General features: G+C 40.6%; 1 long non-coding RNA gene across 8 annotated transcripts in view; it reads right to left on the reverse strand.

Moving 5' to 3' along the window:
* LOC148894251 (uncharacterized) overlaps positions 1–20,862 on the reverse strand; it is a 90,582-nt gene that overhangs the window by 27,124 nt on the left and 42,596 nt on the right. For all 8 annotated transcript variants that reach the window (XR_016115770.1, XR_016115772.1, XR_016115766.1 and 5 more), the window contains one exon: positions 20,473–20,734. This is a non-coding gene — a long non-coding RNA (uncharacterized LOC148894251). The remainder of the gene's footprint in view (positions 1–20,472; positions 20,735–20,862) is intronic.

Here is a 20,862-nt window from a genome sequence, read left to right on the forward strand (position 1 = left end):
TGCCACCACGCTAGCCGCGGACACTATTAGCCCATCGTTTTTTTGCATGCCGAATAATCCGATTAATTGAACGACACTCATTTAGAGCAAATGATGAGCCCGCCGCCGGTGTTAATTCAACCTGTGTTTCCAGATGCTCATTTCTAAACAGCTAAGTGAACTAGCTAATCACACCCCAACCATCTGGGAATTACCCTCCCGGGCAGCAATAGGAGCCGGGCGGTGTAATATGTTTCAAGACGGCGACTGATGGCCGCCTGCGCGCAAACATATTGCCGCTGACGTTTTCATGTCAGTCTTTTGAACAAATAGGGTGGTAAATGCGAACCCCACCGCTCCCGCCCCTCCTGGTTGTTAAATCCCCTCCATTGAAGGCGTTGAATGCAAATGCACCTCTTGTGTGCAAAAAGGTAAATAAGGTCAGTAAGGCGCCGTTAATGACCAACAGATCGCACAGGTGCGATTGTTAAAAGACATATGGCAGCGAGATGCTTTTGCTCGGATGACAATCACTCAGCGCCATGCCGACGAGGATGGCACACTCCGCTAATGTACAGTGGGGCCTCGGTTTACGAACACCTTGCCTGACGAAATTTTCGGTTTACCAACGTTATATTTATGAAAATTAAACCTTGGATTAAGCACTACTTTTCGGGATAAACACGGAGCGCCGCCCCACCACGGCTGGTGGAGTAATCTTCGGCGGAAGAACACCAAAGCACACGACCGAAGAGCGCCCCGGCCGCCCTACCTTTCCACACCCGCTTTCTGTGAGTGCACACGTCGATCGTCTCCAAGGATTTTTTTACAGATACTTTTGCTGTTATGGGACGGAAAAAGACCCCACCACAGGCTCGTGATCAGCCGAAGAAGACACAAAACAAAATTACAGTCAAGGAGAAGAAGGAGATCACTGAAAAACACGAACGAGGTGTGCGTTTGTCTGATTTAGCGGCCCAGTACGGACATGCTAAGTCCACCATTGCTACCATCCTTCGCAACAGAGAAGCTATTAAAGGTGCGCCAACCTGGAAGTTCACCGTTTATTGATGATTTTAAAGCGAGTAACAGGTCATTACTCGTCATGGTGAAACAGCCAGTTCTGACAGTAAAGATGCCGAAGCCTACAAGGGATCATTCCTCGAAATGGTGAAAGAAGAATGCTACGTACCTCAGCAAGTATTTAATGCAGACGAGACCGGCCTTTTTTGGAAAAAGATTGCCTAAATGGACTTTCATGACACAGGAAGAGAAGTCTGAACCCCATTCCATCAAGCCATCAACGACCATCACAAAGGTAAATAAATCGACTTTATTATACAGTGCAGTGTATTTCTTTCATTACAATACAATAGCACATTTATTATACATAGAATAAGGTATATTGTTTGTAGTTTTAATGCTTATTTAGTTGAAAATTATATTTTATGGAGACCTGTGAACGGATTATTCTCATTTTAATGGTTTCCTATGGGAAATTCATTTTTGGGATACACCCTTTTCACCTTACACACTCTGTCTGGGAACCAATTAAGTTCGTAAGCCAAGGTATCACTGTATCTCCGAATTTTCACCCATGTAGTTAAAAAAAAGGAAAAAAAATCATGCAAATGAAGCAGGTTCTCAATTGGAAGACACAGCATTTGGCTGACATTAATCAAAGGAAAATATGCAGACAAAGGTGACAGTAATCCCAATACTCATGCATAAGTGGCACAGCTGTGATTCGGCTCACTTCATACTTGTAGAGAACACGAGCGAGCGCGTGGCGGCGGGGGAAAAAAAAAAGGAAATTCCATACATCGGGGAAAAAAAGGAAAGAAAAAAAAGCACCCTCTCTCATTAATTTTATTTTAGCTCGCAGTGATCAAGTGGCTACTGACTTCTTTTTTCACACTTACATGCTCCTGCCTTCCAATTACAATCAGGCAATTACACGTGACTGTTGGTTTTTCCATTAACACTTTGGAGTTGGCGCGTAGTTGCCCCCCACCCCCATCCTGTTAAAAGTGACCATGTAGCCATCTTGTGCATGAGATACAAGTTAGCGGGTTGTCTTTTATCCGCGTCTACCTGCAAACTATAAATGAGTCTCTTTTTGTCCATGTTTGAAAAAAAAACATCTGTGTGAAGGCTTTCGGGCAACTTCAATGCTGGAGGAGGGGGGCACTATTTGTCATTCGTGTTACTTGGGGATGAGACCACGTACTTCCTAACCAGATGGATGATAAATATGCTATTTAAAATACAGTGATACCTTGGTTTACGAATGTAATTGGTTCCCAGAGTGTGTAAGGCGAAAAGTGTGTATCTCAAAAATTAATTTCCCATAGGAAAGCATTAAAATGAGAATAATCTGTTCCCAGGTCCTCATAAAAGATAGTTTTCTACTTTTCTAAGCCATAAAACTACACAAAATATACCTTATTTTATGTATATTCATGTATATATCGGAATAAATTCGGGAATGGCAGCGAATGAGTTAACGAACCACGATGTCAGCTCCAAACGGCACAATAAGCATGTGGTGCTTATATTGATCCTCGAAAATCGCTTGCAGTCAATTACTTTGATTTCTTCGCGGGTCTGCCACAGCTATCTAGCTAGCTAGCTAGCTATTGGCTATCTATTAGCTATCTATTCACTATGTATTAGCTATCTATTAGCCAGCTATTAGCTAGCTGTTCGCTATCTATTAGTACTTCCGTGTTGAGTGAACGTTGGCGCCTGTGGCTGCTGCAGAAAAACGTATCCCGTGACTGTAAAGTGACCTTAAGAGTTTTGAAAGGCGCTTATAAATGAAATGTATCATTATTATTATAATTTGAACAACATGAGCGAAAATTGGGCGCTGCTTTTTTTGCTCTTTTCTTTCGATTTGAGAAGTCAACTCTCCAACGTGGTGTCAGATAAAATGAAAATGGCCACATTCTATAAGGGAGAATATCCCTATAAGAACACCCCGAAGCTATTTCTGCTACATTTGTTCCCATCAAAAGCCGAATGATCCACAAGATTTTCAAGATGTCACTCCACCTGTCATTTCACACTACCGGACATAATGGACGAGAGCCCCTTCTTTTTCTCGGCGATCATGTCGCGCGCAGGCCTAAAGTGTCCCTCCCCGCCCTCCTTGGTGCCCCCCCGCTAGCCGGAAGGGACCCTCTTTCCAAGCTGGAGTGCCTCCTGCTGGGATCACTGGGGCGATGAAGAGGAAAGGGGGCGTATGGTAGAGGGTTACAACGACTTGGAGAAGATTGTCGACAGCGCTCAAACCCCCCCATCCCCCTCATACATGCTCTATTCTTCAATCCCTTGCCCCTTATCGCCCCCCCCCCCCCCCTTAAATAAGAGTGAGGATGTGGATGTATCGTTGCCATTCGTCTCGTTACGGGCCTCTCTTAAGTGTCAGGCTGCAAGTGTGCTGCTACGAGCAAATTAAAAATGGGAAAAATGGCAGTCGTAAATTGCACTTCCCCGCCCCACTGCGGGGGGTCCCGTTTGAAAATCAACTCAAATCAGTGAAATAGAAATAGCCAATTTAAATCATCTTGGAATGTTTTTTGATAGCATTTTTAAAATAAACTTTTTCTCATACAAAAATAAGCGAATATTGAATATTGAGAGCATTTTTTTAAAAAGGGTGTACAAACAGTACAACGTATTGATTGCTATTTTTGCAAAACAAATCGAGCATCAATAATCATGGACATAATTTATTCATACAAATGCTCCCCTACTTACGAACATTCGAGTTATGAACAGCGGTACATACAAACATTTTGTGGGTACAGTGATTCCTTGGCTTACGAACTTAATTGGTTTCTATCCATTTTCTCACTCTCTCTCTGTCGTCTGCCTGTCTCTTTAACGTTTAAACCACCTCCCCTCACTGCTGCGTTCTTGACCAATCACGTGGCTTTAACCAAAGACTGGGGGCGGGGAATAGAAGACAAAAAAGTCGGCAGCCATTTTCTTTTTGGAGAACAGCTTCACTCTCTCTCTATCTGTAAACCCCACCCTGCCTCACTGCTGCATTATTGACCAATCACGTGGCTTTAACCGAAGACTGGGGGCGGGGAATAGAGGTCCAAAACAAGCCGGCTACCATTTTGTTGTTACAAGAACGGGCTGGTTCGCGAACGACACATCATCACTCATTGAGGCAGCTCCGTGTGTATCCCGAAAAAAGTTCGTATGCCAAGTTAAAATTGTCATAAATTTAACGTTCGTAAACCGAAAAGTTCGTAAACCGAGGTAGCACTGTATATGGATCACGTGTTTGCTTTTTTTACGTCATAATCACTTGCTTGTTTAAAGCCAGAAAGCGACATTGCAATTATTCTAAACTCCCGCAACAACGCTCTAATTGTTTTGTGTGCAATTACACCTTTTTTTGCGGACCGCTTAGGCTCTCGTGTAACTCAGGTGTGTGTAATTACATTTCTTAAGGTCAACCTTTCACCGGGATAAATTAGTCAAATTGCATTGTTGACCACTTCAGGGCAAGGATCCAAATGCAATTATCTTTCGGTTAATATAATCTGTTCTTCAGCGGGAAAATCTGATTCGCAATGATCAGATGGAGGCCGGTTCTCGCAAGAATGTAGTTACAATCTGTATTGGAAGCATTGGAAAATACAGTGGTGGGCTGTCAGGGACCGCAAGGCCTTCTATGCTGGCCTAAAAATATCTGAATCACAGACTAATGCGAATTCCAGATGTGAGTTTTCATATTTAAGCATTTAACCAATCACATTTCAACCTGGATGCCTTCACAATCAGTTCTGAAGGCCCTGGAGCATAAAATAACGTCAATGAAACTGTTACCTTAATCAATCCGATCTCGAGTTGGTAACCCGATGGCTGCTTGAAAGAGCTGGAAACGTCAGAGTTTTCGTAAATTATGATAGGCTAGTCACTAGCCAATCATAGTATCACTAGCCGCTAAGGATAAGAGCATACAGGCCAGAGCTAGCATACTGGGTCTGTAGCGAGCTGCATCAGAAAATATATTGGTGTGTCAATTTAATAGTAGTTTTGTCAACCCACAATGGCCGAAGGAGGAAAATAAATGGATTTGGTTGCAGATATACTGTTAAAACCATTTTCAAGACAGACATTTCAAGAATAGATTGATAAGAAAGGTTGGACATCTCCGAAGCTAGCAAAAATAGCAAATAATATTGCAATTGTATGAGGTTATCATGAATTCACACATTCATAGTAAACATTCCAACAGTTTCATGACAGCATTTTTTTAAGCTGCTTGAAGTCGCAAGTTATTTCCTGGCCAACGGCACCCTCTAGTGGACGTATCGTGATATCACATCACACTCGCAGCAGATTAATTCAGACGTAGCACTACTGAAGGCCTAGGAGTGACATGCATGGCCCGCCGCTGGGAAAATACAATTTTCAAATCGCTGTTAGGGTCTATCTCCTTGCTGCTAAATACGACGAGAATAGCGTTTTTTTTTGTTTTTTTTTGGTGGTTTTTATGCAGTTCTTTTTTTATTTACAAAAAATGGCAGCAAACCACTTTGTTTCGAAAAATCAAAGCTCTGGCTCATATAAGTGAAGCTTCTTCTCTCATGTCAACATAGTTCCTGATAAACAAATATAAACAAAAATGTAATCTGCCAATGACAAATTAACACTCAAATTTTTTGACACCCATGTCACTCACCACTTGTAGTACCGCTTTTTAAAACTGTACCTCTATGACATTTTTGACTTAGATCTCATGGTTCCAAAATATACATCAAAACACCATTCCTCAACACTAAACAACACATTTATCCCAAACCCCAATTTAGACCCATGATATGTTTTCTCTCACGGCACCTGCTGAGAAGTATTGATCCGATCATTGCTTGGTCAGTCAACTAAATGATTGCTTATAAGCCCTCAGTCTCACCTGCAGGCCGGCAAACACGAAGGGTCGAAATCTGGAGCAAACCAAATTATGACTCCTGATGGAGAATAACAAGTTATCATATTTAAAAGTTTCACGCTGTTATATGCTTAGTTAACATGTGTGACTAATACACAATTGAAGCACAGACAACCTGGGGTCAATCTGAGGTCAACAGACACAGATTGTTATACTGTCATCTTCATCTAGGAGATCTGGCCTTGGGCAGAATTTAGGTCTAGGGAAACTCCTTTATCACCGAAGCAATTTACGACTTGAAACTGCTTCACAGGAAGAGCTCATTAGCCAGGTTACAAAATTTATCAGTTCATGGAAGAGACAATGTTTTATTGCTTACAGCTGTTCGTGCTTAAAACTCAAGAGGTGTGGTATTCTAATCAAGAAAACTATGTTTTACTAATGTATCACTTCAATTTGAATATACTCTCAATAAATAGCTTGGCAGAGGGCTGCAGAATTCAGACGTCTGTCATGAACGACTGCGTCTCCTGCCGGCAGTAAAGACAATCTTTCTGGGTCCGAGCCTTCGTCCACAGTGTCCGATCGACCATCTCTGACAACTCCCCAGATATAGAGTACCGGACCGCGGATAGTAGCCCCTCCTACCCCTCCACAGCCTCTGAGAAGTGAGCGATGCAAATGTACAATAAACAGCGCCTAAAATGGCGGAGGTCTTTCAATCACACGGGGGGCAATAGTTCAACCCCTGCCATGCATAATCCCAGCCTTGACACCCCTGGGGACTTCAGTCTCCACCCTGCTCAATGGCACAAAGATATAAGATAGCCATATGTAGATTCGCTAGGTAAACAGACTTCTTGATAACATAGAACAATCTCTTTTCCGGGGAAGAATATAAATTTGAAGCGAAATTCCACCTTTTCTTCCCAAGGAAGGCTTAGCGCTATCAAAATTCAACGCCACTGTTTGCTTTGTTTAACGCTCTTTGCTGGGGATGACATTGATATTGCCGTCTCCTATTTGTGATTTAGGTTACCTGGCTGTTTGCATTATATGACGAATCCAACTCACGGGATGATTGATAGAGGAGACGCTTTGGCAGAGGTGGAATGGTTGAGAAGGTGAATACGTGAAACCCCCCCCCCCGCCCACCAGACCTCCCCCTTTATTGTACATTCCAAGTATGCGATCCTGCGACTGAATTTTTTTTTTGCAGTTATTTTGTTCTAACTGTTGTTGATTTTGGGTGTCATTCCATTTTCAACCACTAGAATGTGGCACACTAACTGAGTTTGTAAATTTGAAAGGAGAATGAAATACAGACCCTCCCCAACTTACGAACGAGATACGTTCCCAATGACTGTATTATACAGTACAGTTTATTTATTTAATTATAATACCATAGCACATTTATTATACATAAAATAATGTAAATTTTGTGCAGTTTTTAAGTCTTATAAAATTAGAACATTATGTTTTATGGGGACCTAGGAACTGATTATTCTCATTTTAATGATTTCCTATGGGAAATTAATTTTTGGGATAAACAGTTTTCGCCTTACACACTCTGTCTGGGAACCAATTAAGTTCGTAAGCCAAAGTATCACTGTAAAAGCAAAAATGCAGCTAGCATGCTTATTTCATGCGTAATCTAAATTAAGCTAAACAAAGCAGCCGCATCCTACCAGTGGGAAATGGTTTTACATGACCACGTGGAATGAAGTACTTTGGAGTAACCTGTTCTAAACACGCATCATTTATGAATTTGAATAGGTCTAGCAATGCCTCATAACTATGCATGACTTCATACTTTCATAATTGACAGGAAATCTGAACCGGGCCAGGGGTCGCCTATTAGAATGACTTTCCATTTAATTTCTTTGACAGGCCAATACACAAATGCGGGGTTGGATATCCATGTAAGGCACTGGAAGCTTTAAAGTGAATTCCCTTGAGGCTAAGAACACCAACCTTAAAACTGTATCAAAGGATACAATAGAATAGTTTGATTTTTTTAAATAAAGAAAAAAATACTGTAATATAATAATAATAATAATAATAGCATTCACTCAACCCGGAAGTAACTCAAATAGATAGAAAGCTAGTGAGCTAGCTAGCTAATAGATACAGTAATAATAATACATTTCATTTATAAGCATCTTTCAAAACTCTCAAGGTCACTTTACAGTCACAGGATGAAGTTCTTCTGCGGGTGAGCAGCGGCAGCCAGTTATTCAAATAGATAGAAAACTAGCTAGCTAGCTAATAGATAGCCAATGGATAGCTAGCTAGATAGCTAGCCAGACAACTAGAAAGCTATACAGCTAGCCAGCTACATAGCAGCAAGCCAATAGATAGCTAGCCAGCCAACTAGAAAGATATATAGGTAGCCAACTAGATAGCTAGCCAGCCGACTCGAAAGATATACAGCTATCCAGCTACATAGCTAGTTAGCCACACAGCTAGCCAGCGAGATAGATATATAACTGATAGATAGCTAGTTAAGTGCGCTCATGATACTTGCTTTCTCTTGAGGAGGGGTTGTTTTTGCGTTTTCTTTTGTCACTGAGTCATGTAAAATGGGAGACTGATTGTTTTTAGCATTTTTGGCTAAGTCATTCATCAAGGAGGAGACTCTGTTGAGCGGTGGCGCCTTTTCGGCAGCACCAATACGCCAGCACCGTTTTTGATCCGGACGTCACACTTCAATTCCCGAATAAATTTGTGATTGGTCGCAAATGAATTAAGGGCGATACACAGACGAGAGACGTTAATATGCAATCGAAAAATGTGTAGTGGTCGGCAGAGGAATTTGGGCCTAACGCCCCCTTGGTTTTTACCACACAATGTTTCCACCCCCCCCAAAAATGTAGTTGGAAACCTCTGGGCTGTAAATGATAACAAAGAAGGCACTTGAGTAAGTGACTTCGTATCCATCCCACTCGCAATTAAGCAGACAGACTGACATTGTGGCTTCCTACGCAACTTGCAACACTGGGGACTTTGTGGACATGGCGTCTCGGGAATCAAAGCCGAGGAAAATATTTTCAGCTGACTCATCGACTGGACATTGCTTACTCGGACACTTGAATGAGAGCAAAATGGAATTTGTCACTTGATTCAATGTTAGACTTGTACACCCTCATTTTCGCTTTCATTCCTCCCATCAAAAGCCATTTCTTTACTTTGGCCCAGGCTAATTGTGGGCTTTTTACTGATCTTGAATGGACTTTGGAAGTTTCTAATAAATAAGTAAACACTAAGAGTGTCAGAATCAACATCTGGATTAGTTTAGAATACCCATCCAGAGGGGTAAAATGGACAAGTTGTGTCCATAATTTGTCAAATGGCTTCAAATGACTTCTACTGAGCGTATTTGACAAAGATTCCACCACATATAGCTATATTTTATGTTTTAAGACATGCCCTGAATATTCCGGAAGTCTTTTTTTTGAGTTGGTGACGAGTCCTCACGTTACGTCATTGAAGGAACGCCCCTGGCCGACGAAAAAGGACACATTGTAGCAGTCCTTCCATCACATCAATGCATTTTGCTGTACTTTGCTTGGTTTGAAAACTCCGTGTAGCACCAAAAAGAGGCTGAAGAGGACGACAAAGCTCCGTGTAAGGAATTAATCAGCCTGTGGAAACAAACCACGTCTGCACTCAAAAGAAAATTACACACTCCGTGTGGTTTGGTTGGTCCGCCAAAAACTAGTTCGTATGCCAAGACTATAGTCTTGCAAATTTAATGTTCGTAAGCTAAAGCGTTATAATAGCTAGATAGCTAGCCAGCCAGCTAAATAGCTGTAGAGCTAATAGATATATAGCTAGATAGCCAGGGAGCTAGATAGCAATTAGCTAGATAGCAATTAGCTAGCTAGATAGCTGGAAAGCTAGATAAATAAACTTCCAACAATAAAATAATAATAACAATACATTTCATTTATAAGCGCATTTTAAAGCTCTCAAGATCACTTTACAGTCACAGAATAAGTTTTTCTGTAGGTGAGCAGCAGCAGCCACACGCGCCAACCTGGAATAACTCACATACAGTAGATAGAAAGTTAGCTAGCTGGCTAATAGATAACTAATAGATAGCTAGCTAGATAGATAAAACTATTCTTCTTCCACAAAATTAAATGCCTTATGGGGGACATTCAATTATAGAACAATATGCATGCATTTCTGCACACAAATATTCTAATACCGCATATAAGAAAACAAGAGTGAAAGCATGAATATATTACCATTTCCTTTTTTTTTTTTTAATCCCTGACACTTACAGTAGTGGCATGTTTTTGTAAAAGGATATCATTAATCATGGGGATAATCAGATGACATCAGGTCATGGCCCACTAAGTGTGTTTTGCTCATTATGGTAATATCCGCACGAGGGGTCTATATCGGCTTTTTTATTAATTTATTTATTTTAGTTATTATTTATGGAGTTTTTTTTTTTTTTGAAGCTCTGCCACTTCTTTACACGTCAAGCGACTTCCGATTGTGGCGGGGAAGATAAAGCTGAGGTGTGATGAAAACCACAGCAATCTCTTTCAATAACTGGCAATTAACAGCCATCTTAAATCTTAATAGCCTCATTTGAGTCCAGCTTGATGTTTTAATTTGAGTGCTTAACGTAACATGTGTACCCCGGATATGGAAAATGTCAACGCAGGCACTGAAAATGTAATATTTCCATATTGGACTACCATAAGACCACATTAAATACATAGAAAGCTAGCTAATATAGAGCTAATAGCTAGCCAGCCAGATAGATAGCCAATAGCTAGTAAGATAACCAATATATAGCCAGCTAGACAAATAATAGATAGCAAATAGAGAGCGAGCTAGGTAGCTAGCCAGATAACAAATAGCTAGCCAGATAGCTAGGTTGAGCAGCGGCAGCCACACGCGCCAGCGTTCACTCAACCCGGAAGTAACTCAAATACATAGGAAGCTAGCTAATATAGAGCTAATAGCTAGCCAGCCAGATAGCTAGCCAGATAGATAGCTAATAGCTAGCTAGATAACCAATATATAGCCAGCTAGACAAATAATAGATAGCAAATAGATAGCTAGCTACCTAGCCAGCCAGATAGCAAATAGCTAGCTAGAGAGCAAGATAGCTAGGTTGAGCAGCGGCAGCCACACGCGCCAGCGTTCACTCAACCCGGAAGTAACTCAAATAGATAGAAAGCCAGCCAGCTATTAGATAGCCAACAGACAGCCAGATAGCTAGCTAGCCAATAGATAGCCAGCTAACCAGTCAGCCAGCTAATAGATAGCTAGCTAGCTGGATAGATAGCCAACAGATAGCCAGCCAGTCAGCTATTAGATAGCCAACAGACAGCCAGATAGCTAGCTAGCCAGCTAGCTAATAGCTAGCTAGCTAGCTGGATAGATAGCTAACAGATAACCACTCAGCCAGCTCGATAGCTATTACTAATTATAACAATAATAAATTTCACGGAGTGCAGCGTAACCAACCACAGCATTTACAGCCGGTGTTTTTTTCTTTAATGCTACTGTTACATTTTGTCATTACGGCACACGCGAAGGCTCGTGTTAATAGTTTAAAAAGTGGAAATGTGCTTACTCGTCCGAAAATGATTTTTATGTGTGGCGGCGTCGGGCGCCATTATCTTAATTCAAAGCGTGACGGTCCGGGCTGACGAATGAAATGAAGGGAAATTATTTGCGTGGCGGCTGAAAATAAACGTCGAGCTTATTTACTATCTGCTTGATGTATGAAGTTTGTGCTTTTGACTGCGCGGCGATTACATCCGGGAAGGGTGAGGTTGCGGAGGCGAGGGGAGGGGGGGGGGGGTAGAATGACCTTTAGTGGCTACCGTATTGTAATATAATGAGGACGTGTCAGTCAGGGGGAGTACAGTGATGAGACGAGGGCCGGCTGGCCGGCCGGGCAGCTTCGGGAGCATCGATCCGGCGCCGCCGCCGCCGTGAGTATTGAGGAGAATTTGAAATATTTCAACAGCTCCTTCCTTCCCCCTTTAGTTGAGCGCACGCACAACCCTGATGAAACAATAGATCATCCTGTTGCTTTGCTGCATTGTATTTCATTGCCATTAGATTAATTCCATTAAACTCCTCCAGTGGGACAACGGCACCGATCATCAACGCAACGCTCATGCACTGACAGATATGAGCAAAAATTATTACAATTATAAAATTTAAAATAAGAAAAGCAATTATTATTACTAAATTATGATTATTATTATTATTAGTAGTAGTAGTAGTCGTCGTCGTCGTAGTAGTATTTATTATCATCATTCCACATTATTATTTTTGTGTTCTTTTGACTTCAAGATGGCGCCGCGAGAGTGGCTGCCTTTACAGCAGCTCCTGTTTTTTTGTTTTTCTACTTCTTTCTTTCCTTTCTTCCTTTCATAATTTTGCTGTTGTGAAATGTAAATGTCTCCACTGCGAGACAAATAAAGGTACATCCGATTCAATCCAATCCAAGTATCATTATTATCATCATTATTATTGTTATTATCGTTATCAGTATGCAAATTTCCCAATTGTGGGACGAATAAAGGTTTTCTGATTCTGATTCTGATGATCATTATTATTATTATTATTATTATTATTATTATTATTATTATTATTATTATTATTATCAGTATTATCGTTACTATCAGTATTATCCTTATTATAATTACAGTAAAGTCTCGTTATATCGATATTCAAGGGAGTCCGAAAAAATATCGATATAACCGGGACTATCGATATATCCGACGCTGTTTGCGTGTAATTTTCTCCGTGCATGCATAGAAATAGTATCGATATAACCGTGACTATCGATATATCCGATATCGATATAACGAGACTTTACTGTATTATCATTATTGTTATTAGTATTATACATTTCATTCGATGCAGCGTAAGAAAACTTAGACTCTTCTTTCATCAGAAAAAAAAGTTATTTCCTAAATTACATGGGTCTGGAGTTATATGAGCTTAAAATGAGGGCGGGTGTCCAAAATACAATGCCATACATACATATTGGTTTATATAGCGCTTTAACAACAGCTGAAGATGGAACAAAGCGCTAACATGCCAAAAAGTGGTAGTGATAGAGAAAAGACAAAATAGAAGTTATCATGTTTATCATGTCTAGCTAGGTAGCTATTTTCTGTCTATTAGCTGTCTAGTTGGCTATCTAGCTAGATAGTTAAATGGCTATTTATCTGACTGGCTGGATAGATAGCTGGCTATCTATTAGCTATCTGTTAGCTAGCTTGCTAGCTTTCCATATATTTAAGTTACTTGTGGGTTGAGTGAACGCTGGCGTGTGTGGCTGCCGCTACTCACCCACAGAAAAAGTCATCCTGTGACTGTTAAGTGACCTTGAGAGTTTTGAAAGGTCCTTATAAATGAAATGGATTATTATTATTATTATTATTTTAAAAAAAGTAAATGATGCCTTCTCGTGGAAGGGAAAAACATTGCCAGAGGCCGAGCAAGCGCTTTATCGGCACCCAAGCAAGTAAAAAAACAAAAGCCGAATTAATTAATGGCGCTCAAATCCCGAATAAATTGAGTAATGGGAGTGCATGAGTTAATGGTTGTAGGTGAGCGACGAAGGTGATGAAAATGGATATGTTGAGGCCTTCTCTTGCCTCCACCTTCTCATTAACTCTGGCCTGGGTAATATGACCAGGGAGAGATTTTCTCCTCCTACTTCAAAGCCAACACGGAGTCGCTAAGCCCTAGCGGGGAAAGCCCCGATCTCATAAAGAACAATTAAGTGGGCCAATCAGACGGGCTTAAAGTCACTCCTCCGGTGCCTCCAGTCCATAATGAAGCAAAAAAAGATAGCATGCGGCCCCGCGTGGATTCTCATCATAATCACAGTCAATCATAACGTTGTGATTTGCCGGCACTCTTGCTTCAAGCTACTTGACGGCTGATTTGGCCGAACGGGTTGATCAATGTTTTGGATTTGTATTTTTTTATCATGAATAACAAATTATCATATTTAAAAGTTTCATGTTGTTATATGCTTAGTCAACATGTGTGACTCCAATACACAATTATAGTACAGACAACCTGGGGTCAATTTGAGGTCATCTTGTTAAACTGTCATCTTCATCTAGGACAGAGGTCTCCAACCCCTGGGCCGTGGACCGGTACCGGTCCGTGGGTCACTTGGTACCGGGCATAAAATGAAAAAAATTAAATGAAAAATTACCAGATTACATCCGACTATGAATTACTGTTGACGCATGTCAAAACGCTTGTGTAGGTCACGTGATACATACCGCTAAAATTAACCCACCGTAAGCTAGCAAAATGAGTAAAAAAAACAAACGTCTTATTTTGTTGTATTTATCCGCCGGTCTGTGAAAATATTGTCTGACATTAGACCAGTCCGTGGTGCAAAAAAAAAGGTTGGGGACCACTGATCTAGGAGATCTGCCCTTGGACGGAATTTAGGACTTGGGAAACTATCACCGAAGCAATTTACGACTTGAAACTCCTTCACAGGAAGAGCTCATTAGCCAGGTTACAAATGGATCAGTTCATGGAAAAGACAATGTTTTATTGCATACAGCTGTTCGTGCTTAGAACTCAAGAGGTGTGGAATTCTAATCAAGAAAACTATGTTTTACTAATGTATCACTTAAATTTGCATATACTCTCAATAAATAGCTTGGCACAGGGTTGCAGAATTCAGACGTCTGTCACGAATGGCTACGACTCCTGCCGGCAGTAAAAATACAATCTTCCTGATTTCGAGTCTTTGTCCGCAGTGTCCGATAGAACATCTCTGACATGTTTTCAGTGGCGGACCGTCAAAGCCTGCAAAGCCTTCTCTGCTGGCCTAAAAATATTTGAATCGCGGACTGATGTTGATTATATTTTGTCCATGAATTCTTCTGAAATAATTCCAAAATGGCTTTCAGCTTCCTTTCATGACTTTTTCCCCTGTTGCGCTGCTTCCAAACACGTGTTTTAATAGATAACTAATAGATACAGTGAGACCTCAACTTACAAACACCTCAACTTACAAACTTTTCGTCTTACAAACGTCAAATTTCTGAAAATTAAACCTTATAATAAGCACTATTTTCATAATACACACCCACCACGGCTGGCGGAGTGATCTTCGGCGGAAGCACACGACCGAACAGCACCAGAGGTTAAGTTACCAACAGTCCTTATGGAAGGTGACTCTCCTTCCATAAGCCATCAACGACCATCAAAAAGGTAAATAAAACTTTATTTTACAGCACAGTTTATTTCTTTAATTACAGTCGTCATGTAATGCGCCTTTCTTTCCAAACAGCAATTCCCTTTGACCTTCGACCTCCAACGCCATTCCATCAAGCCATAAATGACCATCACAAATGTAAGTAAAGTGACTTTATGATACAATGCAGTGTATTTCTTTCATTACAATACAATAGCACATGTATTATACATAGAATAAGGTATGTTGTGTGTAGTTTTAAGGCTTATTTAGTTGAAAAGTATATTTTATGGAAACCCGGGAACGGATTATTCCCATTTTAATGGTTTCCTATGGGAATTTTTTTTTTGCGATACACACTTTTCACCTTACACACTCTGTCTGGGAACCAATTAAGTTCGTAAGTTGAGGTCTCACTGTAGCTCACTAAAGAGCTAGCTAGCTAATATATAGCAAATAGCTATAAACCAATATGTATATATTGCATTGTATTTTGAACAGCCGCCCTCATTTCAAGCTCATATAACTCCAGATGGAATCTTAACATACATTCAAAAATAAATTAATGAAATTCCAATACGCCATTGACAATTTTCACAAACAGCAGATGAAATTACATGACTTTTTATCTTATCGTTGTACTAATTTTTATCTTAGTTTAAAAAAAAGTGTGACGTGAGTCTGCAGTGAATAGTTTATCTCTGGGGTGTTAGCCCTAACTATGGAAGCGGAGTAGCGGTGAAACATTAATCACCAAAGTATTATGGCTCATATCCTTGGACAGCACATTAATTCAGATGGCTATTAGGCTGCAGCCTTGCAGCCAGCCCTCAAAAAGAAGGGGGGGGGGGGGGCAGGAGGGGGAATTCACTTGGCAACGTACACAGCACGGTGAAGCAGGCGGCACTACTATGGCGCGACAGTGAGAATGTTTCGTTTTTGTTTTCGAATTTGGATATAACTAATAAATGAGTATACAGTGATAGCTCGGTTTACGAGCAGCCGGCTTGTTTTGGTCCTCTATTCCCCGCCCCCAGTCGTCGGTTAAAGCCACGTGATTGGTCAAAAATGCAGCAGTGAGGGGAGGTGGTTTAAACATTAAAGGCAGAGACAGGCAGACGACAGAGAGAGAGTGAGAAAATGGATAGGAAACAGTGACATTTTGACTCGTTCCAACTTTGTTAGTTCAAAGGCAGAGTGCAGACTGCAAGGTTAAAATATCCCATCAATCAGGCTCCACAAATAACCCGCACAAGCCATCTGTACACTTGATGCAAAAAGCTATCAACCCAGCTAAACAGAACACAATTGATGAGGAACTAGGTAAAATTATCGCTGAGAAAGCACCTCCAAGGGATCATTCCTCAAGATGGTGAAAGAAGACGGCTACGTTCCTCATCAAGTGTTTCATGCTGATGAAACCGGCCACTCCAATCCATCAAGCCATCAACGACCATCACAAAGGGAAATAAAACACCTTTATTATACTGTACATCTTATTTCTTTAATTTTAATACCATATCGCATTTATTATCCGTAAAATAAAGTAGATTTTGTGTAGCCATAGGCGAGTCATAGGTTCCCGACCCCTGTTGTAGGTGAGCGACGAAGGTGATGAAAATTAGAAAGTAGAAAATTATATTTTATGGACACCAGGGAACGGATTATTCTAATTTTAATGGTTTCTTATGAGAAATTATGTTTTGGGATACACACTTTTCGCCTTACACACTCTGTTTGGGAACCGATTAAGTTTGTAAGCCAAGCTATCACTGTATAACCAATAAAGGAGTATATTTAGTGGAGTCTGTGCTACAACTCAGAGGACTTTAGTGGGCAGCGCTGCAGTCTTTCCTGTATTCCCTGTCAATACAGGCAGACGGGGAAGGAAAAAAAAAAAAACGGGAGTGAAGGAAGACCAATTAGAAAAGGCTCTCTCACTCACCGCACTCCCTCTGAATCGCTAAAGGTCATCCCTGAAATTTGAATGACAGAGCCAAAGTCTTTTACTCATAATTTTTGTGTTTGCCATCGAGTTTTGGAGCAATTCACAGACTTAGAGGCCTTAAGTAGAACAGCAATTAATTGTAATGAATAATCTGACAAATCTAGTTGACATATGGCCGCTAATACTCCTTCCTTTCTAGAGGGAACGCTGGAAGGATTAGATTACCTCAAATGATATCTGGGAGTTCTGTGCCATCTGCACGTACGGCGAAAACGGCGGCGTAGGTTCAACAGGACGTGGGTGGAAATAGGGGGTCTTTTACGCCCTGACGCTCCGCTTCCCCGCAACCGATTTGGGAATAACACCGGCTTTTTTGTGTCCCCCCCCCCCCCCCCCCCCTTGCTCCCTTTTCGTCTTATTGAACCAGCTGCCTCTCATGAAGTTGAAAAAAAAAAGATATAAAATGAAAGGCAATAAAGCGCCGCCGTTGCCAAAATGGAAGGCGGCGAGCAAAAAAAAAAAAAGCAAACAAACACGACAGAAGTGACAAGTGTTGTGTCAACATATAAACAAACAGGCTGGCCGCGCTAAGCCATCTGCGCGCAGGCGACTTTATTAAAAGCATCTAAACGAATGATTACTTATTATTATCCCCCCCCCCCACTTCATATACGAGGACTCGCGTGTCTGCTGTTGGATTTGTAAAAGCCCTACAAATGATTTCCATCAGATGAGAAATGTTCCTATTTCAAAGTGTATATCAGATCATATGAAGTTATAAAAAGTCTTTTTAATTTCAACTAATACTGATCACTGTCATTTACCGTCAATTACATGTATTTATTTATTTATTTATTTATTTGTGTTTATTTATGTGTTTATTTATGCGTTTAGTTATGTATTTAGTTATGTATTTATATTTACATTTATTTATATTCACATTTATATATTTATGTATGTATGTAATTATGCATTTATTTATTGATGTATTTATTTATTTATTTACAATAATAATAATAATAATAATAATTTTCATTTCAAGTGCCTTTCAAAGCTCTCAAGGACACTTTACAGTAACAGACAAGCATAGGTACTATAATCAATAAAATACAATCACAAATAGAATATTTATAATTGTGTTTTTAATTATAATTTAATATTTATTTGTTTATTTATTGATGCGTGTATTTATTTATTTATTTATTTATTTATTTATTCATTTATTGCTGTATTTATTGATGTATTTATTGATGTTTTATTTATTTATTGCTTTATTTCTGTATATATTTATTTATTTGTTTATGGCTAAACAAAATACGTCACAAGCACAAACCTTCATTATAATAATTATAATAATAAAACATTTTATTTATAAGCGCCTTTCAAAACTCTCAAGGTCACTTTACAATCACTGGATCAGTTTTTCTGCGGGTGAGCAGCGGCAGCCACATGCGCCAGTGTTCACTCAACCCGGAATAACTCAAATAGATAAACTAGCTAGCTAGCTAATATATAGCCGCCAGATAGCCAGCTAGCTAATAGATAGCCAGCCAGGTATCTAGCTAGCCATTAGATAGCCAGCCAGCTAGCTAGCTAATAGATAGCTAACTGATAGCCAGCTAACTAGGTAGCTAGCTAATAGATAGACAATCGATAGCCAGCCAACCAGCCACTAGATAGCTAATAGATAGCCATCTAGCTAGCTAATAGATAGCTAATAGATAGCCACGTCGCCCCCCTCGCTGGTGTGTGTCTTGCATAATTGCCATGGAGCAGGTCTTAATTTAAACCAGGGGGGTAATTATCATGCAGCGCATAGCCACCCGGAATGTTTGCATAACTATCACAAGCGTTTTCATAAATGATGCTTTAATTAGTCTTAATTAGAATTTGTTTAAGTCAGCAGGGAATGCAGGGCCCGTGAAATGATGTATGTAATAAGCATCAGGGCCTGCTCTGCTTCCCCTTCCCACCCCACCCCACCCCACCCCCCCATCCCCATTACTCGGGGAATAGAGCTGACAAAAATCACATCACATTAAATTGATTCAGTCAGAATTAAAATTCTTATGGTATTAATTAAATGGGTGGTGGGATGGCAGTGTGGAAAAGGGGGGGGGGGGGGGGTCTCATTAGCAGGCGGTGTGGTGAGGCAGAGAGTCTCTCTGCCAGCAGATGTGACGGTGTCAGAGCTGCTGTACATGCTCACCATTAAGCCCCCCCCCCCCCCCCACCTCACCTAGAGACGGAAGAAGGGATGACCCGGGTAGTGAGAGAGGAGAGGAAAGAAAGAAGTGCGAAGAAGAGAAAGACAGCAAAAGTCATAGGAAGGCAGTGCGTGACTCGGGGGGGCGTCGGGGGTCTGGTAGGGGGTTGGTTGGCGAGCAGGAAGAGGGTTGAAGTGGCAGCACATTAATGGAATGCAGGCTCCTCGCCGTTGACGGCTTTATTTAGCTTCATTTGCTCGATTTGGATGGAATTCAATAAGAGGAGAGCTAATGACTTGACCAGATAGCCTGTTAGCAGCTCTGATGAGACATTCTCTCTCTCTCTCTCTCTCTCTCTCTCTCTCTCTCTCTCTCTCTCTCCCCCCCCCATCTCTCTCTCTCGGTCGTCCTCGCTCGCCCTCTCTCTCCGTTCTCCTTACTCACCCAATCTGTCACTCTCACCAATTTCTCTCTTGCTCGCCCTCTCTCCCTTACTCTCTCTTACACTCTCTCTCCCACAATCTCTCTCTGTCTCTCTTCCCCTCTCTCTCTCTCTCTCTCTCTCTCTCTCTCTCTCTTCCCATTTCTCTCGCTCTCTCTGTCTCTCCCTCTCTCTCAAAAAGCAAAAAGCTATCAACCCAGCTAAACAGAACACAATTGATGAGGAACAAGGCAAAATTATCGCATTATCCTCAAGATTGTGAAAGAAGAAGGCTACGTTCCTCATTAAGTGTTTAATGCTAATGAAAGTGGCCACTTCATTCCATCAAGCCATCAATAACCATCACAAAGGTAAATAAAACCACTTTATTATACAGTATGGTTTGTTTATTTAATTATAATACCATATCACATTTATTATACATAAAATAAGGTATATTTTGTGTAGTTTTAAGGCTTAGAAAATTAGAAAATTATGTTTTATGGGGACCTGGGAACGGATTATTCTCATTTTAATGATTTCCTATGGGAAATTAATTTTTGGGATACACATTTTCGCCTTACACACTCTGTCTGGGAAGCAATTAAGTTTGTACGCCAAGGTATCACTGTTTTTCTATTAATAGTTACTGAAACCACCAATGAAAAAATGATTTTGATTTTTTTACCAATGCTATAAATTGAGAGCACTTCTGGCGTCAATCAATGTGTCGAGCACGTTCAATATTTGCTTGTTCAATTTGGAAGGGTCACTCACCCGATACATGCGGTTGGATGCTAATAACTCGGGCCAAACTCGTGAAGAAGGAGAGCTCTGGACTTAAAAAAAATAAAAAATAAACTAAAATTAGATAGTGTGAAGCGAGAATTTGTCTGTGCGATCAAAGCCTGTCTCTTGACTTAGCTTTTCATCCCTCAGGTAGTGCGTGGCATCATCAGGTCAGCAGGATAGTAGCGATGTTAAACAATGGCTGCATTGTTGAAGCCCCAAGCAGCTGTCAGCTTCAGTGAACTGCAACCTTGAGAGGACAGAAGAATATAAAAAGGAAAAAGGGGATAAAAATCACTTCTAGAACGCACACATTTATGTCCTAAAGCAAGGGTGTCAAAGATTTTTTTTTTTGTTGCAAGATGAATAGAAAGAGAA

Source organism: Hippocampus bargibanti, linkage group LG08 (genome assembly GCF_051943395.1).
Source record: "Hippocampus bargibanti isolate YZ-2025 linkage group LG08, ASM5194339v1, whole genome shotgun sequence".
NCBI classification, from domain to species: domain Eukaryota; kingdom Metazoa; phylum Chordata; class Actinopteri; order Syngnathiformes; family Syngnathidae; genus Hippocampus; species Hippocampus bargibanti.